Raw genomic sequence first — 25,116 nt, forward strand, 5'->3', positions numbered from 1 at the left:
AACTTAGCTACTCTGACAGTAGAAAAATCCATGACAATTCTAAAGGACTCATCATCAAAAATGCTATCCATCTGGGGCAGCCAGGTGGCGCAGTGGATAGAGCACCAGCCCTGGAGTTAAGAGGACTTGAGTTCAAATATGACCTCAGATACTTACTAGCTGTGTGACCCTGGGCAGGTCACTTAACCCCAATTGCATAAAAAAAAAAAATGCTATACATCTCCAGAGAGAGAAATGATGAACTCTGAACATAGATTAAAGTATATTCCTTATTTATTTTCTTGCTTTTTTGGCAACATGGCTAATATGGAAATGTTTTACATGATTTCATATGAACAATGGTTATTGTATTTTTTTTGTCTTCTTAATTAGTAGAAGAGGAGTGGTAGAATGGAGAGAATTTAGAACCAAAAATGAAAATTTTCAAAAAGATAGTTAAGCTCTTTCAGACACTTTGTTGGTCCAGGGAGCTATGACTTGAACCACTGGCATGGTTGTCAGATGGCCTGGGATATAAAAGACCAGTACATCAATATTCAATGCCTGTCACAATTGGCATAAATTCCATTCCTGTGAAAGTTATCACACCCAACATATTCTTCTGATTAGGTATATTTCCATATGGATATAGAAGGGCCATCGTTACCACAAAAAAGTGTTATATCCTTGCTGATCATCCTTTCCACTCTATGGCTAGGTAAAGCTTTTTATTAACTATTAGAGTATTTCATTTAACTCAAATCCTGAGTCTGAAGCAGCAAACCAGTATGTATCAGGTCTGGCCTACTACTTTTAGTAATAGCTTAGCATTGGATCAGAATGAACTCACTATCTTATGATTGAAGTTGGGGAGGTTGAAATGGTGGCAGCAGGGTCTTTAGTGAAAAAATGGCTTGCTACAGGAATATGGCATCTTACAAGCCTTCCTAACCTAATTCAGCTCCTCAGACTACTATTCTCCCTTGTCTCATGTATTTACCTTCTCCCTGTACCTTGTTTTTTCAGCTTCCCTTTATGTGCTGACTTCTCCCATTAAAATGTAGGCTAATTGAGGGCAGAAACTATTTTCTTTTTTCTTGTATCAGTATTCCACTCACTTAGTAGAGTGTCTGGCACATATTAAGCATTTAATAAATGTTTGTTCTATCTATCTATTTGTTCTATCTATCTATCTGTTCTATCTATCTATTTATCTGTTCCCTTAAAATAACCTGGTAAAGAAAGTAGATGGCACTTGTCAGTCTAGAGTGGATCACAAGGGCCTGAACAAAATTAATGCAACAATTTTTGAGACCATTCCTGACCTTGTCAATGTAATGGATCAAGTAGTAGACTACTAGTGAGTGGTGTAGGGTTGTCAACCTGCTAATGTCTTTTTTCCCTATTCTGTGAGACAAGGCTGGAATGCTGCTGAGACAAGGCAGGAACAGTTCATTTAACCAGAGCAGTTCAGCATACCATCACTATCTTTGCTCAGGGATATCTGAATCCTACAATTTGTTGGACTGAGACCCAAAAGGAGTTCCACTTCTTGAAGGAATTAATATCTACTACCACATATACAATATAATGTTAACCCAGATGGAGGAGGCCACAATGGCAGAGACCTTATTGTGGTCCACAAGAGGGACAAGGAATAGGAGAATGTCCAGGGCCCAGCCTGATTAGTCAAGATTTTGGTAATATAGTGGATAGGGATAACCTAGATGATTCCATTTTGCTGAAGTAAAAAGGAGAAGAAGAAGGGGAGGGAACAAGTATTTATTAAGCATCTACTCTGTGTTAGGCAATATGCTAAGTGCTTTACAAATATTATTTCATTTGATCCATACAACATCCCTGGGAAGCAGGTGCTATTAGTATTCCTATTTTATAGTTAAGGAAGCTGAGGCAGACATAAATTAAGCTACTTGTCCAAGCTCACACAGCTAATAAGTGTCTTAGGCTGGATTTGAACTCTGGTCTTCCTAACTCTAGGTCCGGTGCTCTATTCACTATGCCACCTAACTGTCCAGGCACAATAAAAAACATGACACTGATAGTATATTCCCCACAATTTAAAAAAGCCCAGAGACTTACTGTTGTCATTGATTACACCACTGATTCTGCATTACCCAGTTAGGTGTTCTGGTGGCTATCATTTATTAAGTTATCCATAAATCTACATCTTCTGAGTGGAGCCTAAAGCAATCTGTAGCCCTGAAAACCTAAAACAAACCTTCTAGCAATCTCTCCCCAGGCCATTATGTCACTATGCTGCCCAGGATTTCAGATGGCTCTGTCCAAAAAGACGAGATAGAGTGTAACCTTTGGAAAGTATCTAGAGGTGGCCATATCTAAGTGATCATTAGTTTTTCTGGGCCTATAAGCTCTCTGAACTGTCCACTTGCTATACCATTTTTGAAAAGCAATTGCTCACCTGCTAGTGGGCCATAGTTGCTACTGAATGGATTACATAGATGTACCATCTCCTTTCATCCAAAGTTACCTATTATATGTTAGGGTGAAACATGATGGTCCCTCTAAAAAAGATGGTAGGGCACCAGATGTTTCTATTATTAAATACAAATGGTGATAAAATATCTTGCTCTCCTATCTCTTGTCCAGTTTTTAGTTCTGAGGTATTAACACCCTTCAAGAACAGGTTTCAACTCTGCCACAGCCTGAAGCCTCCAAAACTAGGTCTACTAACATGGCATCATCTGTTAGCCCAATGCATCCCAACCAATATGAACTTAGCTCTCAAAGAACGCCATTTTATTTAGGATAGTAACAGTTCCATCCATTAAATGGGCAATTAGGTGATGCAATAGATAGAATGCTGGGCCTGGAAGACCAGAGTTCAAATCTAGCCTCAGATATTTACTAGCTGTGTATGTATGGCAACTCATTTAACCTGTGTCTGCCTCAGTTTTCTCAAATGTAAAATTAGAATAACAATAGCATCTATCTCCCAGCATTATTGTGACAATCAAGTGATATTTGATATCAATATTTTAAAAGTATTTAGTCTAGTGCGTGGCACATAGTAAGTACTTAATAAGTTCTTTCTCCCTTCCCTTTATCCCTCCTTTACTTCTTTCCTTCTTTTCCTTCCTTTCTTTTATCTTCCTTCCTTCAACAAGAAAGGTATGTGGAACTGGACTTTGAGATCAAATAAGATAAATTTATGAAGTGTTTAACATATAAGTGTTTAATAAACACTTATTCCCTTATTCTCATTCCCATTAATTGGATAATGGTGGATACCTGAGGAATAGTGGTCCTGGCAGTACTGGACAATCAAAGGTTCTCCCTTTTAGAGTCAGGTCAATGGAGGAATTTGGCAATAATTACCATTGCATACAATTATCTCTGGGGAAAGTCAGCATTTTCGTATGTCCTCTAAATAGTCAGGTTAATGCTACTACAAGAACAGCAGATGTTGAAAAGTGAGTCAATTGCTAATCTGGAGATGGGGACCATGACCCCATGTTGTGGTGGGCCTGGGACAATATGATCCCCTTAACTAAAAACTAGACAAATGCTTCTGTTCAGTGGTGCTCATCATGCTAATTGGAGTGCCCATTTATCCTGCATGATCCTCAAACTGCCCCCATTTTGCAAACTGGTTTTCTTCTCTGATCTCAGGTCAAAAGGTTTGACCCTGCTAAATAACAGACTCTTCAGTATGTATCTGGCTACCAGGAACTAGTGTTCTACCCCTCAGAAGCCATGTCCAAGATAAATCAGTGACAGTCTACAAAACAAGAAATGGAAGATTTAAATATTTCAATTTTAAAACAAGATATTGAATAAACCAAAAAGGAAGTATTGGTCACTACACAACAGAAACTTCTCAGAAAAGTAGAAAGAAATCTTGCAGAAGTTAGAGTTGGATCATTATTTAACACCATATGCCATAATAAGCTCTAAATGTACATACAACTTAGATATAAAAGGTCATGTAATATTGTATGTGTGTGCATAATATAAATAATTAAAAATATGGAAAAAGATGATTTTGAAAACTATCGAGAGGGGAAAAGATACTAACCAAACAAAAGTTAGAGAGGATCATAAGAGATAAAGTAGATAATTTTGGTTACATAAAATTGGTAATCTTGCACAAAATAAATTAATGAAGTCATAATTAGAAGGGAAACAGTTAACTCAGGAAAATATTTACAGTAAATGTCTATGATAAAGGTCTGACATTCAAGATACATAGGGAATTAATACAAATAAATAAGAAAAGATAGCATGGGTCATGTGAGCAACAAAATGGTGAACTAGGTATTTTCTCAAATTCCCGTGACTTTTCCAAACCAGAAATTACATGAAAAGCTCTAAACTTCAGGTGCCAGGGAAAATAGGCTCTGAACTGCTGGGTCTGGGCTAGAGAATTGAGGAACAGAAGTAAAACAGGTCAGCAGAACAGGACACTGTGTATATGGGAGACTATGCATGATTCCACCAAGGCTGAGGGAAAGAGCACAGCACCCAGCTAGAAAAAGCTCTCATCACCCAAAAGTCAGTCAGGGCAGGGACCTAGGCTGGTGAATCAGTTGACCAGAGTGGAGGAGACTGAGAAACTTTGAGATCCAGACCCCAAGGAAGCCACAATCAGAAGGGAGTGAGTGAGCAAGTGAGTGATAAGGAAAAGAAGGGGGAGAAAGACTGAAAGTACCAAAAATTTCAGGAAGAAGAAAACTCAAAGACCTTAAACATAAACAAACAAACCAATAGGAAAACGGTAACAGAAGGAAAAATGGACTCTGTATCTATTAAATGAATTCAGGCATCTATGAGTAAATACTGCAAAATAAAGGAAAATGATCCCACACTTGATGAGAAAGAGGACCCTGTGGAATTTAAGGAGAATGTAGAATCACAACACACTATTTTTGAGTGTGAAATGAGAGACTTAAATGAAAAAATGAGAGTTATAAGAGCAGAATTTTATGTCCTGAACAGCAAAAATAATGAGCAGAATAAGAAAACTTGAATCTGCAATGGCAAGCCTTACCAAAGGGAAAATGGAGAGAACAATAAATCGGGAATGCAAATACACAGAAGTGTAAAATAATCAGAAGAAAAGCAAAAAACAACAATAAAGGAAAATATGCTCATTATGCAAGGAAAATCTACTGATCTTAAAGACAGGATGTCTTGGAGACAACCTAAGGATCACAGGTCTCCCAGAGTAAGATAGGACAAAAAAAAAACAAAACTCTACCATAATGAAGGAAATGTTAGAAGAGAACTACCCAGAGCTTCTGGACATGAAGAATTTAGATTGTCTCAAAAAAAAAAACAACAACAAGGCTGCAAACTCTAAGAAACACTGATTACATTTAATAATTCAATTCAGAAAGAACAAGTTCAGCAAGTCATCAGGAGAAAGATTTTCAGATTCAAAGGAAAGAACATTTGAATACGTAAGACTATTCTACATCCACTAGAAAAAGGAGGAAGGAATGGAATAATGTGTTCTGAAGAGCAATAGAGCTCAGGATGCAGCCCAAGGTGATCTATTCTGAAAATCTGAGCTTAACCATACAAGACAAAAGATGGAAGTTCAATAATAAAAAAGAGATTGAAAATTTTTTTTAAAATAAAACCATAACTGAAGAGATAATATGCATCTCAAACACCCAAACAACAGAAAAGCAGAAGTGAATAAATGCAGCAGGCAAGGACAGCAACAGAGTGACAGCAGATAGATCAGTAAGAGACTTTTTTTTTTCTAAACGTACACAACGACAGAGGGGTGAAGGCAGAAATCTGGTGAAGGTAACAGTGAAGAGGCAAACAGGGATATTACAGACAGAACCTGGAGGTACCTCCCTATAGGGGAATCAGTGTTTTCATTTCTGTTTTTTGGGGGGTTGATGGGTGGGGTGGAGAGGACATGGAAGGGTACATAAATGAGGAGGAGAGCTGTGGGATAGAGGGGAGTGAATGATGAATAATGAGCTGGAGTCAAATCAAAGGCTAGCAGTGAGGGGTAGGTGAAAGAGAATGGCCTACAGGAGGATGGGAAGAGGAGGAGAGGGAGGGAAAGATTGAAAAAGAGAAAGGAAGGAGGCCTTACTTTGGAGGTGGGAGAGGGTTCTTATGAGTGAAGACAGATGATCGGTAATGTGAGATGAGGATCTTATATGGATGAGGCTTAAGGGATTTGGTGCTTGAAGAGTCTATTATCCCAGGAAAGAAGAAATTGGAACCCATCAGAGTAACTAGCATCTGGAGGAGTGGGAGAGCATGGACATAGGGAAGGAATTCCAAAGCAAATGAAGACAATAGAGTCAACAAAGGAAGGTATAAATCAGAGGTGGGCTGCATAATCAGGGATGTGATGGAGAAGGAGCCCTACCAGGGGCAGTAACCACTATGACAGCTGTAATAATTGGTTTGTTCTGGGAATAAGGCACAGTAGAAAAAGGGAATATATGAGGTAAGCTCTACAAGGTAGTGGCAGTAAGTGCCTAGAGGGGAGAACATAGAATGGATACCTCAAAAGCTTTGATTACATGAAGAATGCAGAGAAAAGAGAGAGACTAAATAATTATGGGGTCATGAATCAGAGAATGAGGGTCCAGAGTAAACAGAAAGGGAAAATGGATAATGAAGACACAGAGAAATCTTTTGTGGAAAGGGGTACAAAAATGAAATGTAAAAACTAGATGCAGGGGAAGAGCTCAAGGGAAATCTACTGAGAAGAAAGAAGGGGAGGAATAAATATATAACCAAGTAAAAGGAGGACAGAAAAAAGGAACTAATAAAACCCTAAAGAGAAAGGGGTATCAACTGAGAAAAGGGATTCAAGGGTAAGGGGAAGAGAGCTAGTGGGAAAGTAACTAAAGGAACTTAATACTGCATTTAAAGCAGAAGGGGGAACTTGAAACTGAAAAGCTGATGCACCTGCAATATTAATATATCTAGGTTAAAAAGGGAAATGGTTGAAAGAGAAAAAAATCTTTGTATAAAGTTTCTCTGATGGGGTTTGGTATCCAAGACATATAAACAATTAGTAAATACATATTTATGTATATGTGTGTGTCACATATTTATATATACATATGTCATATATTTATATGTACTTTGTTGTTGTTACTGAATCATTTTTTAGTCATGTCTTACTCGTCAGAATCCCATTTGGGGTTTTCTTGGCAAGGATACTAGAGTAATTTGCCATTTTCTTCTCCAGCTCATTTTACAGATGAGGAAATAAGGCAAACAGGGTTAAATGACGTTCCCAGGGTCATATAGCTAATAAGTATCTGAGACTGGATTTGAACTCACAAAGAAGAGTCTTCCTGATTCCAGGCCCAGCACTTTATCCACTGCACCACCTAGCTGCCTTTACATATATATGACTGATAACTGTTTCTCAAGAGCTAAGTGGACAAAGAATATGAGCAAACAATTCTCAAAAGAACTGCCTAGCCACAAGAAAAAATGCTCCAGCTTACTAATAACAAGAGAAATGCAAATCAAAACAACCTTGAAGTTTTACTTCACACCCTACAAATTGGCAAATTTGGTAAAAAAAAAAATGACCAAAAAATGTCAACAATTAATGTTGGAGGGGTCGTTGAAAGATAGGCACACTAATACATTGTTGGTGGAGATGTAAAATGATACAATCATTTTGGAAAGCTATTTGGAATTATATAAATAAAAAGACTACAATTTCTATACCCTTTGTTGAGAGGTTTCATTACTGGGCTTATACTTGACTGATAAGAAATACGTTCCCAGATACTCCAAAATATTTATAGTAGCATTTATTGTGATAGCTAAAATGGGAAATAAAGTAGATGCCCATCAATTGGGGAATGGCTAAACAAATCGTGATACAAGAATGTAATTAAATATTACTGTGCTGTTAGAAACAACGCATGTGATGAATATATGGAAGCATGGAAATAGCTATAGGAACTGATGCAGAGTGAAGTAAACAGAGCCAAGGAAATAATACACACAGTAAATATAACAATGTAAATAGAAAGAACAATACAAAAAAACTAAAATGTAAATGCCACAAAATTATAAAGATCAAGAAAGATTCCAATAAAAAGATATGAGAAAACACCTCTAACCTACCCTTTCATGGAGATTGGACATCCCTAAGTGTTACAGTGCTCTTTTTTTTCCCTCTTTTAAAAAATACTATTTGTCATATGGGGTGGCTCTCTTAGAGGGAAGTGGAAGGGATTCATGGGATACTATGGTGATGTTAGAAAAAGAAAATATTAATAAAAACTTATTTTTAAAAGAGAAGATAAAATGGTTAACTTTGATTACATTAAATTGAAAAGTTTTTGCACAAGCAAAGCCAATGCAACCAAGATTAGAAGGAAAGTTGAAAATTGGGAAAGAATTTTTACAACCAGTCTCTCTGATAAGGGCCTGATTTCTAAAATATGCAGAGAATCAAGTCAAATTTCTAAGAATACAAGTCATTCCCCAATTGATAAATGGCCAAAGGATATGAACAGGCAGTTTTCAGATGAAGAAATTAAAACCATCTATAGTCATATGAAAAAATGCTCTAAATCGCTATTGATTAGAGTAATGCAAATCAAAACAACTCTGAGGTATCACATCACACCTATCAGATTGGTCAACAAGACAAAATAGGAAAATGATAAATGTTGGAGAAGATGTGGGAAAATTGGAACACTAATCCATTTTTGGTGAAGTTATGAAATGATCCAACCATTTTGGAGAGCAATTTGGAACTATGCCCAAAGGGCTATAAAAATGTGCATACCCTTTGACCCAGCAATAGCACTTCTAGGGCTGTATCCCAAAGAGATCATACAAATGCGGAAAGGACCCACATGTACAAAAGTATTTATAGCAGCTTTTTTTGTGGTGGCAAAGAATTGGAAGATGAGAGGATGCCCATCAATTAGGGAATGGCTGAACAAGTTGTGGTATATGAATGAATGTAATGGAATACTATTGTGCTATAAGAAATGGTGAACAGACTGGCTTCAGAAAAACATGGAAAGACTTGTATGGTCTGATGCTGAGTGAAGTGAGCAGAACCAGGAGAATGTTGTACACAATAACATCCATGTTGTGCAATGACTAATATTGATAGACTTAACCCTTCTCAGCAATACAACGATCTAAGACATCTTCAAAGGCCTCTTGATGGAAAATGCTATCCACAAAGAAGAAAGAATTATGGAGTTTGAATGCAGATCGAAGCATACTATTTTCTATTTTTTTTTCTTCTGTTGTGTTTTGTTTCCTCCTTCTGGTGGTTCCTCCTATTGGTTCTTATTCTTACTTACAACATCACTAATGTGAAAATATGTTTAATAGGAAAAAAAAGAGAAGATAGTTTAAAAAAGATAAAGAAACCATAATCAAATTGTTTGAAATGAGTAATTTTCAAAAGAAGAAATGTAAGCTACTAACAATCACATAAAAATGTTTTAAATTACTAATAATAAGTGAAATGCAAATTAAAACAATTTTGGGTTTCAACTTTATATTCATTAGATTGGTAGAGATGACAAAAGTAGAAAATGACAATTGTTAGAATGGCTGTGAAAGGATACTGATATGCTATTGGAACTGTGAAGAGATCCACTCTTTCTGGAAAACAATTTGAAATTCTACCCAAAATTTTCTAAACTATGTGTATCTTTTGATCTATCAATACCACGGCTAGGCTCATAACACACAGAGAATAAAGCCAGAGGAAAAACACCCATATATACAAAACTGTGCACTTTAATACTTTTTTAAAAAATAGAAGTAGATACATATTGGATGCCCATAAACTGGTGAATGACTGAGCAAATTATGGTTTCTGAATGCAATGAAATACTGTTGAACTATAAGGAATGACAAAAAAGGATGGATTCAGAGAAATGTAGAAATATTTGTATGATGAAGAGTAAAGCCAGCAGTCAGGAGAACAATTTATACATTGACTAGCTTCAATATTGTAAAGGATAACAACTGCGAAAGACTTTAAAATTCTGATCAATTCAATGACCAATTATGACTTCAGAAAACTGATGATGAAACATGCTTCCTACTTCTCCATGGATAAGTGATGGACTATAACTATTCATTTTCAGACATGACCAATACAACTTAAATTTGTTCTTCTTGTCTATACTACTTATTGTTACAGTGGAGGGATTTTGTTTGAAGAGAGGGAGTATTGTAAGGGGAGTGTGGGTAGTTATAATGATAAAAAAAGAGAAAAGAATGAAAAGACCACCAATTAAACATTTTAAAAATACACATAAAGAAGCAGAAGGAAGTTCAGAAGGGGACACAAATGAGGAGGGAAGTGTTGATATTTCCATTTTATATGTGATACTTAAAAAAGACAAGCTATACATAGTGGATTCATGGTTTCATCTGCAATTCTCTTTTTCTGTCTTTTGTATATGGAAATGTTCATATTAGTAGATGACTGTTAAATTTATTTTTAAAATTACTTTAAAACGAATGACTAAAAGCTGATAAAAATATATGAAAAATAATGAGAATAGCATAACAATAGAACCTACACTTGGTGCAGCTGAGATTTTTCCAGTAAGGAGCCACTGCTCTGAGATCACACACATGGCTCTATGTTCAGTCGTGGGGCAGCCTAACCTCTAAAGGGAAGGGCCAGTCTCTCTTCTCTTATTTTCTAGATCTCTTTTCTCTCTTACTCACGAGGCCAAGTAAAATCACTTGAAGCTCAGATTTGGCTCATTTCTAGGGTCTCCCACTCTATTCCCACCCCATACTATCCCTCAAGAAAAAGATTAGAAAGGTACTCCAAACATATGTAATATACATTAGGTAAAGGACAAATATTTATTTCCCACACAGAAAAAAATAGCTAAAACACAAAAGATTCACAAGCCCATAATTGACAAAGATATAGAACATCTGTGACACTAATTACAGTTTCACCTTCCTCATCACCATCAGAAACACCTGGTGCCAACTACCACCAAAAAGCAGATAGGTACAGGAGCCATGGGAGCTTGCCCTAACCACAATAATGTGCCTAGAGGTTGTTGTGGTGTACATAAATATGGAACATATAGCACCCCTGACCTCCAGAGACTGCCCTCTGTAACCTCCCCAAGTGATCCCAACGGAGCAGAGCATGTGGAGGATACTTCAGAGTTGGATGATACTAAAAAAGTCCCTAGTTCCCAGGAGCTTAATCTCCAGGTAAAGTTTTCCAAGCACTCCTGTGGCTAGTCATCAATTACTGTCTTATCAACCCCATGTTTCAGGAGCCATACCCAGAGCTCCCCTTCGTGGATGGTGTCACCTCCTTCTGCCCAGGAATACTGGTCTTGGGATCTTCTTTACCCTCCCTGACAGACTTCTCCAGCACCTAGCTAATCAATCTCTATGATTGGGAACCAGTTGCCACTCCCACCAAGAGGGTTCACTATGCATGATCAGCAGTGTTCTGGTGACAGGGAGTTAGGCTCAAGTATCACATTGTCTGATCACACCACTCCTCTTCTGTAGATGTGGAACTCTTCCCCCAACTCAACCATGATGTAATCCATGAGATCATTTCATCCCAACCTGTCTTAATCTATGTTAAGCAGCTCTAAGCCCAGTGCCCTCTTAGTATTAATGTTAGCTTTTATCATTATTGTTATTTTATCATCATCATCATCGTTATTAAGAATCCATGTTGGGGACAAAATAAGTAAGCAAAAAAGATGCTTACTATCCCCTCACATAGCAAGAATACAGTTCTCAATTGGATATTAGCATTCCATGGATGCAAACTCCACATTAGAATCGGTCAATAAGAATTCAGTAATACATTCAATACAAGGATTTGAACATTCATTGATCAAGAAATGCAAAATTTGTAAAATCACCTCAATGAAATATTTTAGTGAGGAAACCCAAAAAGCAAAATGACTGTGTAATTGCCACTTAAGATTTTATTGTCATTTTCTTTAATATTCCAAAAGATAGAGTATACAAAATTTAAAGTCCTGAATGGAGAGTCTCTCCTGTGGCCCCCCAAAATTCAGAGGGCCCAGTTTTATAACAGACAAGACCCAACATGTAATGAGTACATAATCACCTGTAGGCTCCAGACTGATTAAGGAATTAGTGTTAGAAATGCTAAAGCTCACGATGACTTGAGAATGGCAAGAGAAACTTGAGGGAAAAAAAAGAAAAAAAATGTTCTGTTTTCTTTTGGTTTTTTACTTATATTGAGAGAAAAAGAAAGATCAAAACAAGAGTAGGGTGTATAGATTAATAATAACTAACAGTAGAGAGAAGGCAAAGCTATTCAATTCTTATTTTTCATCTGTTTTCTCTGCAAACAGCCTTTATACTAGAAATTACAAATGAGTAGAGTGTTGATACCCAAAATACATAAGGAACTGGAGAGCACCTAACTGCACGTGATGAATTCAGGCCATGTGGACCAGATAAATTATATCCTTGAGTCATGAAAGGACTAGCAGATGTGATTTGCTAAGACACTGTCAGCTATTTGAAAAACGAGGGAAAATAGGAGAGGCAATGTAAAATTAGAGAAAATGTAAATGTCTTGATTTTCCAAAAATGAAACAGGATAGAACATGCAAACTACAGGCCAGTGAACTTTACTTCAGTTCCTAGGAATATTGTAGAAAAGATCATTAAAGGGATTTTAAAATTTTCAAACAATGGAAGAAGACAGACTATAAACTAAAGACCAGTGAACTTGACTTCATTTCCTAGGAATATTCTAGAAAGGATCATTAAAAAGGCTGTTTGGTAAACTGACTCTGTCTCTAACCCTGCCCACACAGTCATTATACACAGTCATGACTTCAGAGAAAAAGTTGCTAACCCTCCCCACCAACTGGCAGCCAACTGATACCAACAGGGCAGGTAAGCCAGCCTAACTAGTATAGCAAGGCACCCTGAGGGAGAGACAGGAAGTGACATACCTGTCAAGTCAAAGTACCACCACTACCACGTGAACCACCACCTTCCTTCATACCTTGGTTGAGACAGCCCCGGGCTCTAATGCCAAAAGCCCTGGGGATAGTAGCAACCCTCCCCCAACCAGCCCTCCTTTGAACTTAGCCTCTGAAGTCATAATCCAGAAAATTGACTCTTGTGGGGATATGACCCAGTAACTGATGCTATGGATCCTGAAGCCCCTGCCTCAAGTCATATCTACTAAAGAAAAGAAATTTCTCACAACCTAAGTTCTTGGCACTCTCAGATGGTTCAACACCAGAAATACATGTGGTTTTATCAGTGGAAATAACATTAAAGAGGATGTACAACTATCTGTTTTGACATAAGGAACATGAGGCTTTTTCATCTAACTTGTAGCTAAAATCTATGTGTGTTGTCTCCCCTCATCGTAATGTGAGGTCCTTGAGAGCTGAGATTGTGTTGCTTTCTTGTGTTGCCAGTGTTAGCACAATGCTTTGCACATAGCAAGCACTTAAAAATGCCTTTTTATTCAATCATCTAAATATAGAAGTGCTTATGTAAAACTAAGACTTTCTTAGACAAGATTACTAAACTAGTGAATGAAGAGAATGTTATAGATATCATTTCTATCCTAGGAAGAGGGAAGGACTTGGAAAGAAAGATAACGAGGTCAGTTTTGGACATATTGAGTTTCAGATGCTGACTAGACATCCAGTTTGAAATGAAGATAATCTGAAAGTGGAGAAAGCACTAGCAGTGGGGAAGGATGGGCAAATTGTGCTGACTCTAGAAGGAAGTGAGGGAAAATAAGAGGAGGAGGTAGAAAGACAGGGCCTTCTATACCTGGGGGAGAAACAGTTCAAAGTGAACAGAGAACACAAAACACAGAAATGCTATGTTCAAGGAACTGCAAGAAAGCCAGTGTAGCTGGATCATAGAGTGCATGAGAGAGATTAACATACAAGAAGGCTAGAAATATGGGAAGGTTATGAAAAACATTAAATATCAGAGGATGTTATATTTGATCATAAAGGTAATATGGTATCAATATAACTTATTAGATGTGCAGGCAAAACAGATAAGGGGTAACATCATCAGACCTTTGCCTTAGAAAAATCACTTTGAAAGGTAAATGGAAAAGCTATTGGGATCCAGGAGAGACTTGAGGGAGGAAAACAAATTAGAAGGCTATTACAGTAATTTAGGCAAGAGGTGATGAGGACTTGAACTAAGGTGGTAGCTGTGTGAGTGGAGAGAAGAAAGAGAAGGAGTGGTATACAAGAGACATTTTGAAGTAGAAATGAGATTATGCAGTGGATTGGTATGTGGGATCAATGAGACTGAGAAACTGAGAATGACATTGAGAACCCAGTTAGGCTAGCAACTAGAACAATGGTGGAACAGTGATAGCCTAGAAAATGATAAGGAAATTAGGAAGTGGAAGGGATGTTTTGGTGAGGAAAAGGTCTAATTTGGGCATATTGAAGTTTAGATGCCTGCAAGATCTTTGGTTGGAAATGTGTAAGAAGTTTATGATTATGTGAGACTAGAATTCAGCAGAGAGGTTAGGGCTGGATCTTTAGATGAGGTGATCATCTTCATAAAAATGATAACAATTCATGGGAGCTAATTAGACAATCATCAAGTGAGATAGTAGAAGAAAAAAGCTAAATTCAATAAGGATAAATGTAAAGTTTTTTTTTTTAACTTGGATACAAGAAAGCAACTTCCTTTTTAGGCAACAGTTGTCCTGAAAAAGATCTGGAGATTTTAGTGAGCTCTAAGCTTAATATATGTCAGCAATGAGATATAGCAGCTAAAAAAAAAAAACAAACTAAGGCATCTTGAGGTGCATTAAGAGGGTATAGCTTCTAGAAATAGGGAGATAATAGTTCTATCTGCCTTCCTCAGACCTCATCTGAAATATAATGTTCAATTCTTGACACCACACTTTAAGAAAAACACTAATAAAATAGAGAATGTCCAGAGGAGGACAGATAGGATAGTGAAATGCCTTAAGTCCATGTCATATAAAGATTAGTTAAAAGGGCTGACCATATTCAAATTGGAGAAGAGAAGATTCAGGAAGAACATGATAACTGTCTCAAGCATTTGAAACACTTGGGTGGAGGAGGAATTCAGTCTGTTCTGTTTGGCCCCAGTTGGCATAACCAAGGGCAGTGAATGGAAACCATGAAGAGGTAAATTTAGACTCAACATCATGAAAATCTTCTTTAAAAATGAGAGCTGTCTGAAAATAGAATGGACTGCTTGAGGTATGGGGTGAGAATTCCCCCTCCATGGAGGTCATCAAACAGCAAATAGATGAGTACCTTTTGGTTTATTATAGTCTAAATTTCTTTTCTGTATGGGCTGAATTAGATAGCCACCGAACTAATTTTCAAACCACAAATTCTGGGATTCTATAATTCACTGCTGATAGACCTGTGAATTGATTCAACTAGTAAAGAAAGCAATACAGATTTATGCAATAAAAATTATGTGACCCATCTGATTACCAAATAGCTATAAGGATATAGATCTAGGTTTGAGCTTAAAGGTTTAACAATAACTCACCCCATAACCACCACCACCCCCGCTTGAAAATCTTTATTCTGAAAATATCTGAATTTGGCTAAGTGACCTCAGTTCTTCTGTAATTCTCCAAGTTATCAAGGATAGGATGCAGAATACATTTAACAAAGAATACAGAAGGGGCTCATATCTGAGACCATATAGAATCATGAACAAGAATTTTTCTATCTTCTCCAGGAACCTACATATTCACCCCTTGACTTATAGCACAACCTTGAAGTTGAGGTTCCCTAAGCAGGGAAATAAGTTAGTGGGGTTCACTAGAAAGTCTATGTCTCTTCACCAGATCTGCATATTGTACGTGATTCACTGTGTCATTAAAAAGGCTCAAGTTAGTCCTCTTCTGAATGCCTAAATCTCACTGCTCTTTTAGCTCTAGATTCTTTTCTGCTGTTTGAGTCCGGTGCTGCCTCAAGATACTCCATACCATTTAGACTGTCACAGAATTGTTCCTTTCTCCAGCTTACATGCAACCTAGGATTACATAGTCTCTCATACCTGTGGATCTAAGGAATCATCTTTTTAAATGCCTCACTAATAACACATAATACGAATTATGCTGCTCCTAGGATATGCATATTACTTTATTCTGAGAGGTAGAGATACTATACTAGCCCAGTACACCTGCTTTTCTGACTAAGTTGAATCTTTCACACTTTTAAAATCTCAATTCTTTCTTTTTTAATCAACAAAAACAAAATTTTCAAGATATAAAAAAAACACAGGAATGAGGATTATACAAAAAGCTGTAGACTTCTGTTACAAATATTTAAAGAAATATAATCTAATAAGTTTATGTTAGTAAGAAGATGGTTATCTGTCCTCTTCTACACATCTCTTTTTTTTCTTTTGTTAATTTAAAATTTGTTTTGTTGATGCTTTCCCCCCCCCATATCTATCATTACCTACTAAAGTACTCCCCTGCCCCAAACAAGAAGATGTCTTCTCTTGCAGCAAACAAATATATGATTAAGAGTGAAAACAATCAAAATGTTGCCTATGTTTGAGGATGCATCTCATTTGGTACCTCCATTCCTTCATCACTCTGAAAAGAGGTTGGAGGTTTGTTCAGAATTCTCAGGTGTTTCAAAGACCTCACATCATTGTTGTGGTCATCATGTAAATTATTCTCCTAGTTCTGCTTATTTCACTGTGCATCACTGCATGAAAGTCTTCCCCTATTTCTCTGACTCATTAACATATATCATTACTTATCAGACAATAAAATTCCATTACATTTATATACCATAATTTGTTCAGACATTCCCCAACTGACAAGTACCCATTTTGTTTCCAGTTCTTTGTTACAACAAAAAGTTCTTCTAGAAATCTTCTTGTACCTATCAGTCCTTTCGCTCTGTCCTTGACCTACTTGGGTGACATGCCTAATGGCAATATTGCCATATCAAAAGGTATGTACAATTCAGTGATGATATAGGTAATATTCCAAATTGTTCTCCAGAATGGTTGAAAAAATTCACAGCTCCACCAACAGAGCAATAATATGGTTTTCTTCTCACCAACCTTCAAACAACTGCTCTTCTGTTTTTTTCTTTTTTCATCTTTGCCAGTCTGATGAATATGAGGGAGAGTCTCAGAATTTTTTGTAAGTACTATGGAGCTTGCTGTTTGAATTTTCTTCCTCCCAAGCTTTGTAGAACATTGCTAAAAGTCCTTAAGGGGAGTAGGAAATGTTGGATACTCCTAATTTATTTCTTTACTTGTTTTAACTCATGTTGTAATATCAATCTTTAGCAAATTGCCATTGGGTATCCTAGGGACATTCATGTTATGCCATCTGTGAAGCACCTCAGGTGACTATGTAATACTTAGACAGCTCAGTATCAAGGCTTCTCTTTAGTCAGCTTGGTAGTTAGGGGGTCCTGCTCTAGCTTATTCTTTTATGAAAACCTGGTCATCATTACCTCAATATCTTGCCATAGACACCATTTTTTTCAGCTTTTTGTGAAGGAAGTTGGAGGAGGAATTCTGAAATAATGGGATAGACACAGAACTCTTGCCTTTGAGTGCTAAAATTTATTTAGAAAGGAAATATAATAAAAGTCAGGATACTTACACCAGAGAGGAGTTTGCAGTGCCCTCTCAGTGACTCACTAATGTTCATTGTTGCTAGTCTGTCTTGATTCCACCAAATCTCATAGGGATAAGACTCTGATACAACAATTTGTATGAGATGTGGGGAGGGTGGGGGAGGAAGGGTGCTACGAAAGCACTGAGGGTTTCCTGCAAGGTCCTTTATACCTCTATATTACTTGATAATGAGCCAAGCTCCATTGCCTGAACACAACTGCTACCATTATCAGGGCTAACTGCAGACTTATGGTATATGCTATTTCAGAGAGTTTCCTGGAGCACATACATATGTAATTATAATTGCAAGTGAAGAGGCAGCCATATAACAAGGGCACCTAAGTGGATGTTTGGTCTCCTAAAGTAATTCCATTCCCTCTGTATCCGCAAGCCTCCATTTCTGTCCCCAATATTGTATCCATGTATAAGTGTTCATGTCTTCCTCCTTTCACAAACTTTAACTTTGTACATTATTACTCTTCTATAGTTGTGTCCTCTATGACTTACTCTGACATGTATAATTTATTATTATGTCATTATTACTAAGTTCTTAATATGAAGTATGTTTCTGATTGAGTCAGTTTTAATTTTGTTGAGCAACAATTTGCATATTTGTCTTTGAGTTAATGTTTTTCCAGTATGATCAATGTTTGTTTTAATTCTTTATCTTTAATATTGTAATGTCTTGGGGAATTAATCAGGAGACCATTGGTCAATTGAATTTCTCCCAGCTAAGCTGAGAAATTACAGAAGGTAAGGAGCCAATAACGGAAACAATGAGGTGTTGAGTTCTTGAATAAAGTACAAGAAAAAGTTTATGTGCTGCTACCTCTTTAAAGGGTGTAAAGAAATTCTTCATTAAAGCCTAATAGAAGTAGAAGGCAGGTAGGCATTGGTTGATCCATTAAAAAAGCAAAGCACACTTTCTAGGGAAGAGTAAAGGAAGGACACATATCTGAGGAGTGTAGGCTCTGAAAGTAGATCTAACTATGGAGAAAAACTCAGTTCTTGAAATGGAATCAATTCCTTTCCTTGAGTATTAGGGTGGGAATAGGGAAGGATTTTTCTCTCTCTTCTCTCTTCCATTAGCTGTGGCAACTTGCAGGGGAGTTACTTGCCCAATAGGAGAATCTATACCAAGCAAAGAGAGTACTCAGTCAGTCAAGGTACTAAGCCTAGGCAAAGCTTTGTGTGTTGAGAAAGCTAGCTACGGACATATAGAATTGAATTGTTAAGAAAAAACAGTCTTAACTGACTATAGGAGGGACTATATTCAGGATGAGTACCCTATGACAAGTCCTATAAGAAGGAAAAGATATCAAGGCTTTTCTGTATTGGAGGTATGAGTTATCTGGACCACATGTCATCCATACAAGTATGCCTCTCTACTAATGAACTCTCTGTAAGTGCCGTCTCTTTGTATTGACACTATATGGAGAGTGGAAAAGTACACTCCTCCAACCCAGGTGTATGGATGGAATGTTTTGTTGTTATTGATATTATGATATTATTTCAACAAATGCCCTTTGCTTTGAGCTAACTCTGTCTACTGGCTGACTATTAAAGGTAAGCATACTAATGGGGGTTCATGAACTATAGTTTTGGGGGTGTGAATACAGAGCACTTTGAACCTCAAATAGCTATCCCCTAGGGAACTCCACCTGCAAGTGAAAGTCCAAGGGGTTCCACAGAGAGGGTGCTAAAGTATTTTAGCCCTGTTTGCAAAGACAGAAGAATCAAACCTTGAGATTGGAAGGTATATCAGAGGCCATCAGTTAAGTCTGTTCCTGCCTATAAATCTTCTTTCCAACATATCCAACAAATGATCATAGAGTTTTTACTTGAAAACATTAATGAAAGAGAATATACTACCTCCCAAGGCAAGTCCTTACACTTTTGAATAGGTCTGATTGTTATAGAATTTTTCCTTACATCAAGCCCAAATTAATAAATAAACTCCAGAGGGCTCCCTATCACCTCCATGATCAAATACAAAATCTTATTTGGCATTCAAAACCTTTTATGTTAGCACTACCTCTACCTTTCTAACCTTCTTATACTTCATTCCTTGCCACATACTCTTCAATCCAGTGACACTAACCTCCTTGCTGTTCCACAAACAAGATACTCCATCTCTCTGCACGACGCATTTTATCTGGCTGTTCCCCATGCCTGGAATGATCTCCTTCCTCATCTCTGCCTTCTGGCTTTCCTGGCCTCCTTCAAGTCCCAACTAAAATCCCATCTTCTCCAGGAAGCCTTTCCCAACTCCTCTTAATTCTAGTGCCTTTTGTCTGTTAATTATTTCCTATTTATCTTTTATATAGCTTGTTTGCACATATTTGCTCATTGTCTCCCCCATTAGATTGTGAGGTCCTTGAGGGCAGGGGCTACCTTTTGCCTCTTTCTGTATCCTTAGTACTTAGTATGGTGCCTGACACATAGTAGGCATTTAATAAATGCTTACTGATTAACTGACTGAAATTTGCATATTGAAATTTCTACCTATTGTTTTTCAGTGGACCTGAAAGAGAATGAGTGATGGGTACAATCTGGCAGTACACACTATTGGCATACCTAACAGATCCCATATTAATGAGACTTGGAATATTTGAAAAAGAAGCACATGTGCTTCAGAGGAAATTGTTAACAGTTTTGACAGAGGGTGATGGTAGGCACATGCCCATGCATTTCCATGAATAATGTGAGTAATGAAAGAGAATACTGGCAAAACAAGACAGACATGCATGTGTTTTTTAGCTTACATGGACATGGTGGTATAATTGTAGTCTTAGCTAGATTTAATCTAGATTTCTGCTTCTATCAATATATTAGCCCACAATGTATGTGTGTAACCTGGGAAAGGATTATGAATGTTAGATTTGGAATGTTTCTTGATATATGCTCCTAGAATTATGGAAGAGGAGAGGAGAGAAGAGAGAGGAAGGAGGAGAGGAGATGGGAGGAAAGGAGAGGAGATGAGAGAAGAAGATAGGAGAAGAGAGAAAGAAGGGAGGGGAGAGAAAGGAAAGAGAGGAAAGGAGAGAGGAAGGAAGGAAGAGGAAAAGAAGTGAGAGGAAAAGAAAGGGAAGGGAGGAGAGGAGGAGGAGGAGAAGAGGGGAGGATACAAGAGAGAAGAGGCAAAGGAGAGGGCAGGAAAAGAGAAGAGAAGAAAAGAATAGAGAAGAGAAGAAAGACTTGGACAACACTGACACTCAGTGATCTGCCATAGAAAAATGTGGAGTAATTAAGTAACAAGAAGAAAAGCTAGGAGACAACACTGTCATGGAACCCAAGAGAGAATATGTTGAAATAGAGAGTTATTGACAATGTGAAAAGCTTTCAGGCTGGGAAAAGTCCATTGGATTTATCAGTTAAGGTTATAAGGATAGTTCAGGTCTAGGAGTGAAAAGATGCCACCTCTTTATCTTTGTGTAGAGAATGTCAATTCTAGTATAGTATACGTATTAAGACTTTAAAAGTCCTCAGGTGTGGGGGGGTGGGGGGAACAGCAAAAGAAAGAACTGCTAATTCCTTCACAGTTGGGGAGAGAGATACACAGAACTAGGACTAAGTTTCAGTGCACCCAAAAGCATCCCAGTATAATTTTCATTTTTGTTTTTTTTTTCTAGGCAACTGGAGTTGAGTGACTTGCCCATGATCATACAGCTAGTAAGTGTCAAGTGTTTGGTCTGAGGCCAGATGTAATTTTCAAGGACTGAAAAACTACCTGCGTTGGAGAGAGGAAGATCATAGAGCATGGCAAGGCTTTATTGTGACATTCCCTTAACAAACTTAATAGAGATAAGGTCTTAATTCTGGTATTCATGGATATCTCCTTAATAAAGTGTAAACTAACATGTCTACCAAAACCACACTAAAGGTGATTGAATGAATCAGGGCTTATCATATACCAGACAGAGTGATAGAAATCAACAAACCTGAGAGAAGCAGAGAAGAAGAATTCCAGGACCAAGCAGGACCTGGAGCTTAAGATCAGCAAGAGACAGAGCTATAGTGTGGAGCAGAGGTGTCAAAATCAAATAGAAATGGATCCCTGTGGGCAGCATATTGACTTAAAGAAACATTCCATCCATATTACTATTATTTATGTTGTATTCTATTTTTATTTATTTTGTTAAACATTTTCAAATTATGTTTCAATCTGGTTCTAGAAGCATTCATGACCTGCAGGGCCAAGTTTGGCTTCTCTGGTATGGAGGAGTAAACTCAGACCATGCCCTTAACTGATAATGTGAGTTTTGTTGCTTTGCAGGTATGGGATGAAATAGAAGTCCCCCAAATCAATAAAATAAAAAGTAAGGTCAATTTTTTTAAAGGAAAGAGGGAAGGAAGGAGGGAAAGAACCAGATGAATGATCCACTCCAAAGAGTAGTGATCAATGGTTCAATAATAGCTTGGAGGAAGGGAATGTCCCCAGGAGTTGTCCTTGATCCTGTTCTGTTCAACATTGGTACTGATACTTTGGATGAACACACATTGTATGCTTATCAAATTTGCAAATCACAAAAAGCTGGCAGGAGTAGTGTATACATTGGATGCTGGAATCAGGATCCAAAAATATCTTGACACACAGACCAATAGGCTAGAACAATGAATCAAATGGAATGAGATTAAATTAGGTGAGATTAATGTAGATTCATATACTTGGATTTAAAAAATAAACCACATAACGGCAGGTTGGGAGACATATGACACATAATAGTTCATCTAAAGAAAAACTAGGGATTTTAGCAGATTACAAGTTGATATGAATCAACAAGTTCATAATGACATAGCTCAATCAATATTCAATTAATAAACCCTTATTAAGTACCTATTATATGCCAGGCACTGTACTAAGTGTTGGGGATACAGAAAGAGGCAAAAGATAGTTTCTGCCCTCAAGAAGTTCACAATCTAATGGGGAGACAATTTGCAAACAAATATATACCCAAAAAAAGCTATTTACAAAATAAAATAATTAACAGAGAGAAGGGACTAGAATTAATAGGGGCTGGGAAGACTTCCAGTAAAAGATGGAATTTTAGTTGGAGTTTAAAGGAATCCAGGAAGGTGAGTAGTTGGAGTTGAAAAGGGAGAGCACTGCAGAAATAGGGGATAGCCAAAGAAAATGCCTGGAACTGAGAGATGGATTATCTCCTTTGTGGAACAGTCAGGAGGCTGTTGTCACTGGGTCAAAGAGTACATCCTGGAGAATAAAGTGTCAGATGACTGGAAAAGTGCTTATATTAACTTGCTTCTTACATAGTTTCCAGAACCTTGTTCTGCCCTTTACAGACAAAACTTGAAGTATTCTGTTCAGTCTTAGGAACCACATTTTACAAAGAATATTGACAAGCTGAAAAACTTATTTTATGGTTGATATGGCAGGGACATTTAAATCATGTTCTTTAAAGATTAATTAAGGATCATGGAATGTTTAGCTTGGAGAAAAGAAGACAAGGCTGCATGAAAATCAGGGCTGTGCTGGAGCCAGCCATACTGGCTCTCAAGAGTCAATTGTTAAATTTTCAGCATGAGAATTTGCACTCTGGAAATTGGCAACACTAAAAATCAAGATTGGATTTATTGCTTTGTTGATTGTCTAGACTTAAGAATGTAATAGAGAAAATGTTAATAATGGAGATTAAACTTTAAAGTGTGTCCTACTTATATTTTTGCCCCAGAGACCCATTTGTGAAACATTTGCTAGTACACCTCTGATAAGAAGTGTCTTCAATTATTTTGGAGGGTTGTCATATGGAAGAGGAATTAGTCTTCTTTTTCTTGGATCCAGAGAATGGAATTAGGAACAGTGAGTACAAGTTGTAGAGAGGCAGATAATAACTCTATAAAAAAGAGTGTTGTTCAGTCGTGTCCAACTCTTTGTGAGCCTATGAACCATATCATGCCAGTTCTGTCTGTGGGGTTTTCTTGTCAAAGGTACTAGAGTGGTTTATCATTTATGTCTCCAGTGGATTAAGAAAAACAGGGGTTAAGTGACTTGCCCAGGATCACACAGCTAATAAGTATCTGAGGCTAGATTTGAGCTCACTTCTACCTGACTCCAGGTCCAGTACTCTATCTGCTGAGCCACCTAGCTGCCTTAACAAAAAAAAAAAAAAAGATAAGCTGCTTAATCAAGCTACCTAAATGTGCAATGGACTGCCTCAATACATAATGAGCTCTTCATCGTTTGAGACATTGATGAACACTTGTCAGAGGTGCTGTAGATGGGGCTTCAGTTCAGATACAGGCTAGACTAGATGGCCACTAAGAATCCTTCCAATTCCGAGACTCCATGATTATATGACCTTCACTGCTGATATATCCATACAAACTAAAGGCAAACTACTTAGTGCCATCCTATCTTTGTCCACTAAGCAATGAAATGGAGAGATAGCTATTTTATTATTATACAAGGACTTTAAAAAGGTTATTATAGGATATGTTTTTGAATATCACTATCTGCTTTACCTGTGCACTTCCCACACTCTCTCCTATTCAAAAACCCCATCTCTCCATTGTAAAGTCAGAGCCAAAGCTCCAAAGAAATAAACAATAACTAGAAATTCTTTCAACCTTAGAAATACTGACAGATACCTGGGAACAGGTGAAAGAAGACCACAAGGGAATTTACATGAAACATATTAAATATGTTCCCTGTTTTATCATGTACATTATAGTAAAATCTTGCATAAAAAGCTGCTATTTGTCAAGAGTTATTAGTGTGTACTTAAGCCAAATCAAATTGAGGTCATACAAATTTATGAGGCTTTCATAGTCGGGTGAGCAATAAAGAAAAAGCTTTACATGAATTAAATTGTATAAATAGTACATTAAACACAGAGAAAGACACTATTCCAGGTTAAAGGACATGGTGTCTTCATAAAGACTAAGTTATTTTCTGAAGTAAAAGTCAGGAATATTTCCCCAGTCTTACTTTACTAGCAGTAAGTTTATGGATTCTTCTGAGTGATGGAGTTGAATAAGAAATTGAGGACCATTTTGGTAGAGGATTTCAGACTATAAGATGAATCATATCAGGACCCTTTGAATTGTCAAGATTGTACCATAATACTCATCTAAACTTCAGAGGTTTCTTCCCTAAATATGATGTTGTTTGTACCAGGCAATAATCCTTTCCCTTTACTATTGGAAAAAGCATCTTCTATTTTAGTATTCTGTTCAGTAGTATTAGATCTGCCTTCTGACTCAGCTAGAAATTTGAGAACGGAAAATGGACATTTTTTCAATGTCATCTATTTGATCAGTAGCATTGTCCTCTCAAATTTCATTTAGAATGATTAGAATCTACCATTCCATTTCTAACCTCACATGAATCACCTTGAAAATTGATTTTTAAAAATCCTTTGGCCCAGAGCCCAGTGCTATAAGGACCAGCTTTTTTTTTCCATCAACAGGTTGATCCATCTATCACCCAATGCTTTTCTTTGACATTTAAAAGGAAAATAAAAAAGACAGTAG

The 25,116-nt window shown here is 37.2% G+C and overlaps 1 long non-coding RNA gene across 1 annotated transcript; it reads left to right on the top strand.

The window, feature by feature from the left end:
* The first annotated feature begins 5,746 nt into the window (after nucleotides 1–5,746).
* Nucleotides 5,747–7,223, top strand: LOC114051954. Its single transcript, XR_003570204.1, has 3 exons — nucleotides 5,747–5,821; nucleotides 6,192–6,303; nucleotides 7,193–7,223. It is a non-coding gene; the product is annotated as an uncharacterized LOC114051954 (long non-coding RNA).
* The last annotated feature ends 17,893 nt before the right edge of the window (nucleotides 7,224–25,116 follow it).

This window comes from Vombatus ursinus, unplaced genomic scaffold (assembly GCF_900497805.2).
Source record: "Vombatus ursinus unplaced genomic scaffold, bare-nosed wombat genome assembly UNPS02014807.1, whole genome shotgun sequence".
Taxonomy (NCBI): domain Eukaryota; kingdom Metazoa; phylum Chordata; class Mammalia; order Diprotodontia; family Vombatidae; genus Vombatus; species Vombatus ursinus.